The 9,955-nt window shown below is 40.7% G+C and overlaps 1 pseudogene; it reads right to left on the reverse strand.

Annotated features, from left to right (window-relative positions):
* Positions 1-9,071: 9,071 nt before the first annotated feature.
* Positions 9,072-9,496, reverse strand: LOC118005495 (annotated as a pseudogene).
* Positions 9,497-9,955: the final 459 nt, after the last annotated feature.

The following is a 9,955-nucleotide window of genomic DNA, read 5'->3' on the forward strand; positions in this document are numbered from 1 at the left end:
TATTGCATTATTTGTTTCAGAGGTACAGATCTGAGATTCAACAGTCTTGCACAATTCAGAGTGCTTACCAGAGCACATACCCTCCCCAGTGTCTATCACCCAGTCACCCCATCCCTCCCACCCCACCCCCCACTCCAACAACACTCAGTTTGTTTCCTGCGATTAAGAATTCCTCATATTGGGCGCCTGGGTGGCTCAGTTGGTTAAGCGACTGCCTTCGGCTCAGGTCATGATCCTGGAGTCCCGGGATCGAGTCCCGCATCAGGCTCCCTGCTCGGCAGGGAGTCTGCTTCTCCCTCTGACCCTCCTCCCTCTCATGCTCTCTGTATCTCATTCTCTCTGTCTCAAATAAATAAATAAAATCTTTAAAAAAAAAAAAAAGAATTCCTCATATCAGTGAGATCATATGATACATGCCTTTCTCTGTTTGACTTATTTCACTCAACATAATATCCTCCAGTTCCATCCACGTCGTTGCAAATGGCAAGATCTCATTCCTTTTGATGGCTGCGTAATATTCCATTGTATATATATACCACTTCTTCTTTATTCATTCATCTGTCGATGGACATCTTGGCTCTTCCAATAGCTATTGTGGACATTGCTGCTATAAACATCGGGGTGCACGTACCCCTTTGGATCCCTACTTTTGTATCTTTGGGGTAAATACCCAGTAGTGCAATTGCTGGATCATATGGCAGCTCTAGTTTCAACTTTTTGAGGAACCTCCATACAGTTTTCCAGAGTGGCTGCACCAGCTTGCATTCCCACCAACAGTGTAGGAGGGTTCCCCTTTCTCCGCATCCCCGCCAACATCTGTCGTTTCCTGACTTGTTAATTTTAGCCATTCTGACTGGTGTGAGGTAGTATCTCATTGAGGTTTTGATTTGGATTTCCCTGATGCCGAGCGATATTGAGCACTTTTTCATGTGTCTGTTGGCCATTTGGATGTCTTCTTTGGAAAAATGTCTGTTCATGTCTTCTGCCCATTTCTTGATTGGATTCTTTGTTCTTTGGGTGTTGAGTTTGATGAGTTCTTTATTGATTTTGGATACTAGCCCTTTATCTGATATGTCATTTGCAAATCTCTTCTCCCATTCTGTCGGTTGTCTTTTGGTTTTGTTGACTGTTTCCTTTGCTTTGCAAAAGCTTTTTATCTTGATGAAGTCCCAATAGTTCATTTTTGCCCTTGCTTCCCTTGCCTTTGGCGATGTTTCTAGGAAGAAGTTGCTTCGGCTGAGGTCAAAGAGGTTGCTGCCTGTGTTCTCCTTTAGGATTTTGATGGACTCCTGTCTCACATTTAGGTCTTTCAACCATTTGGAGTCTATTTTTGTGTGTGGTGTAAGGAAATGGTCCAGTTTCATTCTTCTGCATGTGGCAATCCAATTTTCCCAACACCATTTGTTGAAGAGACTGTCTTTGTTCCATTGGATATTCTTTCCTGCTTTGTCGAAGATTAGTTGACCATAGAGTTGAGGGTCCATTTCTGGGCTCTCTATTCTGTTCCATTGATCTATGTGTCTGTTTTTGTGCCAGTACCATGCTGTCTTGATGATGACAGCTTTGTAATAGAGCTTGAAGTCCGGGATTGTGATGCCGCCGGCTTTGCTTTTCTTTTTCAACATTCCTCTGGCTATGCGGGGTCTTTTCTGGTTCCATACAAATTTTAGGATTATTTGTTCCATTTCTTTGAAAAAAGTGGATGGTATTTTGATGAGGATTGCATTGAATGTGTAGATTGCTCTAGGTAGCATTGACATCTTCACAATATTTGTTCTTCCAATCCATGAGCATGGAACGTTTTTCCATTTCTTTGTGTCTTCCTCAATTTGTTTCATGAGTATTTTATAGTTTTCTGAGTACAGATCCTTTGTCTCTTTGGTTAGATTTATGCCTAGGTATCTTATGGTTTTGGGTGCAATTGTAAATGGGATCGACTCCTTAATTTCTCTTTCTTCTGTCTTGTTGTTGGTGTATAGGAATGCCACTGACTTCTGTGCATTGATTTTATATCCTGCCACTTTACTGAATTCCTGTATGAGTTCTAGCAGTTTTGAGGTGGAGTCTTTTGGGTTTTCCACATAAAGTATCATATCATCTGCAAAGAGTGAGAGTTTGACTTCTTCTTTGCCAATTTGGATGCCTTTGATTTCTTTTTGTTGTCTGATTGCTGTGGCTAGGACTTCTAATACTATGTTGAGTAGCAGTGGTGATAGTGGACATCCCTGCCGCATTCCTGATCTTAGGGGGAAAGCTCTCAGTTTTTCCCCATTGAGAATAATATTCACTGTAGGTTTTTCATAGATGGCTTTTATGATATTGAGGTATGTACCCTCTATCCCTATACTCTGAAGAGTTTTGATCAAGAAAGGATGCTGTACTTTGTCAAAAGCTTTTTCTGCATCTATTGAGAGGATCATATGATTCCTGTTCTTTCTTTTGTTAATGTATTGTATCACATTGATTGATTTGCGGATGTTGAACCAACCTTGCAGCCCAGGTATAAATCCCACTTGTTCATGGTGAATAATCCTTTGAATGTACTGTTGGATCCTATTGGCTAGTATTTTGGTGAGAATTTTTGCATCCATGTTCATCAGGGATATTGGTCTGTAATTCTCCTTTTTGATGGGGTCTTTTTCTGGTTTTGGGATCAAGGTAATGCTGGCCTCATAAAATGAGTTTAGAAGTTTTCCTTCCGTTTCTATTTTTTGGAACAGTTTCAGAAGAATAGGTATTAATTCTTCTTGAAATGTTTGGTAGAATTCCCCTGGGAAGCCATCTGGCCCTGGGCTTTTGTTTTTTGGGAGATTTTTGATGACTGCTTCAATTTCCTTAGTGGTTATAGGTCTGTTCAGGTTTTCTATTTCATCCTGGTTCAGTTTTGGTAGTTGATACTTCTCTAGGAATGCATCCATCTCTTCCAGGTTATCTAATTTGCTGGCATAGAGTTGCTCATAATATGTTCTTATAATTGTTCGTATTTCTTTGGTGTTGGTTGTGATCTCTCCTCTTTCATTCATGATTTTGTTGATTTGGGTCATTTCTCTTCTCTTTTTGATAAGTCTGGCCAGGGGTTTATCAATCTTGTTAATTCTTTCAAAGAACCAGCTCCTAGTTTCGTTGATCTGTTCTACTGTTCTTTTAGTTTCTATTTCATTGATTTCTGCTCTGATCTTTATTATTTCTCTTCCTCTGCTGGGTTTAGGCTTTATTTGCTGTTCTTTCTCCAGCTCCTTTAGGTGTAGAGTTAGGTTGTGTACTTGAGACCTTTCTTGTTTCTTGAGAAAGGCTTGTATTGCTATATACTTTCCTCTTAGGACTGCCTTTGCTGCATCCCAAAGATTTTGAACAGTTGTGTTTTCATTTTCATTGGTTTCCATGTATTTTTTTAATTCTTCTTTAATTTCCTGGTTGACCCATTCATTCTTCAGTAGGATGCTCTTTAGCCTCCATGTATTTGAGTTCTTTCCGACTTTCCTCTTGTGATTGAGTTCTAGTTTCAAAGCACTGTGGTCTGAAAATAGGCAGGGAATGATCCCAATCTTTTGGTACCGGTTGAGACCTGATTTATGACCTAGGATGTGATCTATTCTGGAGAATGTTCCATGGGCACTAGAGAAGAATGTGTATTCCGTTGCTTTGGGGTGGAATGTTCTGAATATGTCTGTGAAGTCCATTTGGTCCAGTGTGTCATTTAAAGTCTTTATTTCCTTGTTGATCTTTTGCTTAGACGATCTGTCCATTTCAGTGAGGGGGTTGTTAAAGTCCCTCACTATTATTGTATTGTTGTCGATGTGTTTCTTTGCTTTTGTTATTAATTGCCTTATATAATTGGCTGCTCCCATGTTAGGGGCATAGATATTTACAATTGTTAGATCTTCTTGTTGGATAGACCCTTTAAGTAGGATATAGTGTCCTTCCTCATCTCTTATTACAGTCTTTGGTTTAAAATCTAATTTGTCTGATATAAGGATTGCCACCCCAGCTTTCCTTTGGTGTCCATTAGCATGGTAAATGGTTTTCCACCCCCTCACTTTCAATCTGGGGGTGTCTTTGGTTCTAAAATGAGTCTCTTGCAGACAGCGTATTGATAGGTCTTGTTTTTTAATCCAGTCTGTTAGCCTGTGTCTTTTGATTGGGGCATTTAGCCCATTTACATTCAGGGTAACTATTGAAAGATAGGAATTTAGTGCCATTGTATTGCCTGTAAGGTGACTGTTACCTTATATTGTCTGTGTTCCTTTCTGGTCTATGTTGCTTTTAGGCTCTCTCTTTGCTTAGAGGACCCCTTTCAAGATTTCCTGTAGGGCTGGTTTTGTGTTTGCAAATTCCTTTAGTTTTTGTTTGTCCTGGAAGCTTTTTATCTCTCCTTAAATTTTCAATGACAGCCTAGCTGGATAGAGTATTCTTGGCTGCATATTTTTCTCATTTAGTGCTCTGAATATATCCTGCCAGTCCTTTCTGGCCTGCCAGGTCTCTGTGGATAGGTCTGTTGCCAATCTAATGTTTCTACCATTGTAGGTTACATATCTCTTCTCCCGAGCTGCTTTCAGGATTTTCTCTTTGTCTATGAGACTCGTAAGTTTTACTATTAGATGTCGGGGTGTTGACCTATTTTTACTGAGTTTGAGAGGGGTTCTCTGTGCTTCCTGGATTTTGATGCCTGTTTCCTTCCCCAAATTAGGGAAGTTCTCTGGTATAATTTGCTCCAATATACCTTCTGCCCCTCTCTCTCTTTCTTCTTCTTCTGGGATCCCAATTATTCTAATGTTGTTTCATCTTATGGTATCGCTTATCTGTCGAATTCTGCCCTCATGATCCAGTAGTTGTTTATCTCTCTTTTTCTCAGCTTCTTTATTTTCCATCATTTCATCTTCTATATTACTGATTCTCTTTTCTGCCTCATTTATTCTAGCACTTAGCGCCCCCATTTTTGATTGCACCTCATTAATAGCCTTTTTGATTTCTACTTGGTTGGATTTTAGCTCTTTTACTTCTCTAGAAAGGGTTTCTCTAATAACTTCCATATTTTTTTCAAGCCCAGCTAGTATCTTTAAAGTGATGATTCTGAACTCTAGATCTGACATCGTACTAATGTCCGTATTGAGTAGGTCCCTGGCAGTCGGTACTACCTCTTGTTCTTTTTGTTGAGGTGATTTTTTCCGTCTTGTCATTTTGTGCAGAGGAGAATAGATTAATGAGAGAACAAAATGCTAGCAGAATAACCACGTCCCCAGAAAATATACTCTAAACAAATCAGAAAAGACCTGAAGCAGTGGGATAAGAAAGGGAAAGAGAGAAAAAAGAAAAAGAAAAAAAAAAAGAAAAAGATAAAGATAAAAACAAAAACAAACAAAACAAAACAACAACAACAACAACAACAACAAAAACCAGAATGTGATCAAATATGATCAGGCTGGTATATAGATCAGTGCCACACACTAGATTTGGGGTGTATTTTGGTCTTTTAGAAGAAAGTGCCTCCCAAAATTTTAAAGAAAGAAAAACTTATATATGTACAAAAATAAGGGTTGATATGATGAAGGGATGGAATATGACTGTAAAGATGGAAATTATAAAAAATTTTATAAAAGGAATTGATAGGAAGTTGTTTGAAAAAAAGGGGAGAGGATGTGATCAGGCAGGGGAATAGAAAACATCATATACTAGAGATTTAGGGTATATTTTAATCTGTTAGAAGAAACTATCTCAAAATTTTAAAGAGAGAACAACTTATATATATAAGCCAAAAATACGGGTAACTACTATGAAGGGATAGAATATGACTCTAAAAATGAAAAATAAAAATGTTTTTTTTTTTTTAAAAGGGATTGATAAGATGTTGGTTGAAAAAGGGAAAAAGAAAAATTCAAAAAGAAAAAAAAACAGTTAAAAAAAATTAACTTTGAAAGACTAAAGAATCATGGTAAAAAAGCCATGAATTCTATGTGCAGTATTCCCCTAGCGCTGGAGTTCTGCCGTTCTCATTGATCGGTAAACTTGGTCTTGGCTGGCTGTTCTCGCTGATCTTCTGGGGAGGGGCCTGTTGCCGTGGTATCCAAATGTCTTTCCCGGAGGAGGAATTGCCCCGCCCTTGCCAGGTCGGGGCTAAGTAATCTGCTCGGGTTTGCTCTCGGGAGCTTTTGTTCCCTGCAAGCTTTCCGTACAGCTTTGGAGGCGGAGAGTGAAAATGGCGGCCTCCCAATCTCCACCCCGGAGGAGCCGAGAACTCGGGCCCCGCTCCTCAGTGAGCCCCCAGAGAAAAGCCGTCAGTCACTCCTGACTCCCCAGTCTCCGGCCGCACTCCGTGCTCACCCGGCCTGTGACCGCGCGTTTCTGTCTCCGGCACCCGACCCCGGGTGGAGTCTCCAAACCCAGCAGATCCCTGCGGTGCACTCCCGCGCGGCTCCTCCCGGGGGAGGAAGGTGAGTCTCCCCGGATCTGCCGCTTGTTGGGTCCCTGCTGGAGGAGCAGGGGCCCGACTGTGCCGCGGATCACGGTTTATGGCAACCCGGAGCTGAGAGCCCACGCCTGGGCTCCGCCTCTGCAGCCGGCTTCCCTGCCCCGATACCTGGGAGCTCTGCCTCACTCAGGTACCCCCGGTCTTTCTGTGACCCCGAGGGTCCTGAGACCACACTGTCCCGGAGGGTTCCACCCCCCGCTTAGCCACCGGAGTGACATCCCTCGGCGGAGCAGACTTTTAAAAGTTCCGATTTTGTGCTCCGTGGTTCTATCACTTGCGAGAAGCGGCCGACGGAGGCCCCTCCCCCGCCGTCTATCCTCCCGAATATCGCCTCGGATTCACTTCTCCGCACGTCCTACCTTCCAGAAAGTGGTCGCTTTTCTGATGAGAGAGTTGTTGCTCTTCTTTTCTTCGATCTCCTGTTGAGTTTGTAGGTGTTCAGAATGGTTTGATCCCTATCCAGCTGAATTCCTGAGAGGAGACGAAATCCAGGTCTCCTACTCCTCTGCCATCTTGCTCCGCCCCCCTAACTAAGAGATTCTTAAAACAATGTCGAGCCCACATCCGTCACTGAGTAAATACCAGCTATTATGCCAACTATACGTCTTTGTGAATCTAATTGTCCTTCCTTTATAGGAATATGTATTTTAATCTCTAGTAGGATTTAAGAATTTTACTTCTCTTTAATATTCTGCAGTTTTACTACAGTGATTCTTTTAGATATGAATTTGTTTTTAGCTCCTTAAAATCTTAGGATCAATGACTTTTTCTGAATTCTGGAAAATTCTCAGCCACTTTCTTTTATAACATTAAGTCACCCATATTCATTTTATTTTATGCTAGAATTCCTATCAGACATATTTTAGACCCTGTCTTCCTATCTTCCATATCTCAGCTTCTCTTATTATTTCTCTGTTTCACATTCTAGGTCATTTCTTTAGAGCTATGTTCCAATATATACATTATTTTTTTTCCTGTGTATTTATCTTTTCTACTTCCCCTTTACCTATATATACATTTAAAAAAATAAGTACCTCTGAAACCAATAATACATTATATGTTAAAAAAAACAAGAAGATAGTAGGAAGGGAAAAATGAAGGGGGGGGAGTCAGAGGTGGGAGACGAACCATGAGAGATGATGGACTCTGAAAAACAAACTGAGGGTTCTAGAGGGGAAGGGGGTGGGGGGATGGGTTAGCCTGGTGATGGGTATTAAAGAGGGCACATATTGAATGGAGCACTGGGTGTTATATGCAAACAATGAATCATGGAACATTACATCAAAAACTAATGATGCAATGTATGGTGATTAACATAACATGATAAAATAAAATTTTAAAAAAGTAAAAAAAATTATTATAAAGCCTCTTTTAGATGATTTTCTATTTCTCATTCTTAATGGATAAATTCCTCTTTTTGTTGTACCCTCTCACACTCCATTCCAGTAATTCACTTTCTCCTGTGGTTCAAATCTTCAACTGGCAGCTAATCTTCAGTGGAGACTGATGTCCGTGGTATCCTGGGTTCCCTGAGCTATGGAAATAGCCCTGTTGGGGTATATTGGCTTTGCCTCTTCAGAGAGTCTGTGGTTTCACTATTTCTGGGTCATTTTTTATATTGATTTCTCAGTTAGGAGCTCCTGCCCCATACTGTTGGTATGAATTTGGACCTGCTCATTCACATGATGGTGGTTTTGCATTTTAGGAAGTTACTTTTTTCTAATCTCAACCCTGGATATGCTGCACACTTCCTTGCTGCTTTCCGCAGCTGGCAGGGGTAGAGTCTTCCCTGTAACTCATGGCTTGTTGTAGGTATCTCAGCTCTAGTTCCCTGCATGAATGGGGCCTGTGTCCTAGACTACCTTCTCTGTACTGACGTACAAACCCCCAAATCCAGCTGAACCTACACCTTGAACCTATACCTGGAACGTATACCTGCTTGTCATAATACTCTAATACATTTTAACCTAAGCTCCTTCTCACCCTTCTGATCTGAGTTTGCTTTGCATTTCTGGAAATGAGTATTTCCCTCTTTGGTTTAAAATTTGTATATGTATTCACATATCTTTTATTTTCTTATATAATATTTTATGAATTCAGATTCTAATAAAGGGTATCCTTTCCTCAGTGTTACTCCCCATATTGGCTGTGTTGAAAGAAATGCTGGATAAATATAGAAAGATGATTCTTCTTCTTCTTCTTCTTCTTCTTCTTTTTTGTTAAGAAAATTTTTGTAGTTTTATTGTATCATGGGGCATTGAAACATCCAAACAAATCAATATCTGGGTGGTGAGGCAACTGCTTTCTCCTTCACTTCTTTGGGTTACTAGAGCAACTTATCAGTAGATTAAAAAAAAAAAGACGACCTTTTGTATTACTTAAGTCCTTCCAAGGCATGCGCTGGTACAACACAAATTTCTGTCAGATGCAACTAGTCTAGCGTCCAAACATCATGCCCAATACATCATCATCAGCAGTACACTGTGCCTGCCCCCACCATGGCCCTGCTCATTTGTGTGTGGTATTTGAAGCATGTGGAGGATTGTGAATAATACCAGGAAGAGGAAGGAGGAGAAAACAGCATGAGTGCCTGGCTGGGAAGACGTCAGCCAAAGCTGTGCTGGGCAAACCTGAACATGTCATTGGTGCAAACCCAAGCATCGATGATGTTCTTTAACAGGAACATCTGGTGGAACCTTATGATGGGGTCTCCATCAGTCTTGAGCTTGCCCACAACAATGCTGATGATGCAGCTGTCTGATGTGGGCTGATGGTCCTGCACTGTGATGCTGTGTTGCATTTTCTGGAATGGAAGGCTAGACAACTTCTCCACATGGCAGCTTTCCCCTGGACTGCTGTCCTTCCCACATTAGGCATGATGCATCAATATAAATTGCACCTCATTGGGTTCTGTCGTTAATCAAATAACTGGTATTAATGTTGAATGAAGCTGGATCCAATCTGCTCCCAAATTGGCTTGTCTCCGTTCTCAGTGTCACCCAGCCTCGTTGAGACCCAAGGGGCTGACATGATGGTCGCAGGCTATAGAAAGATTCTTGCAAAGAGTATAGTCTATGCAATCTCAGAGACACCTAGAAGGGGATGTAAGTATAATCCATTACCAGAAAGAAAATAATTTGATTCTTAGATAATCATGAATCCACAAGGAGCTCGTGAGACAATGCAAAATATTTTTTTTCATCAGATTATTTATTCATTTGGTATGTTTTTTGGCTGGAGGTAACAAAAATTTCAACTATAATTGGCTTAAACAATAGGGAAGATTTATTTTCTTACCTATCCAATAGCTAAAAGTAGGGCCATTTTAGGGTTGGTTAACTGAGTGGCTAAATCTTATTTTTGCTCCAGTTCAAATTCTTCTCAAATCTCTTAGCTTCTCCTCATGGTTAATGAGATTACTCTGGCAGTTCCAGGCGTGTCAACCTTAATTTATATCAAGATGTAGGAAAGGGGGAAAGAAAATTTATT

Source organism: Mirounga leonina, unplaced genomic scaffold (genome assembly GCF_011800145.1).
Source record: "Mirounga leonina isolate KUSES-001 unplaced genomic scaffold, KU_Mleo_1.0 Mir_94, whole genome shotgun sequence".
NCBI lineage: Eukaryota > Metazoa > Chordata > Mammalia > Carnivora > Phocidae > Mirounga > Mirounga leonina.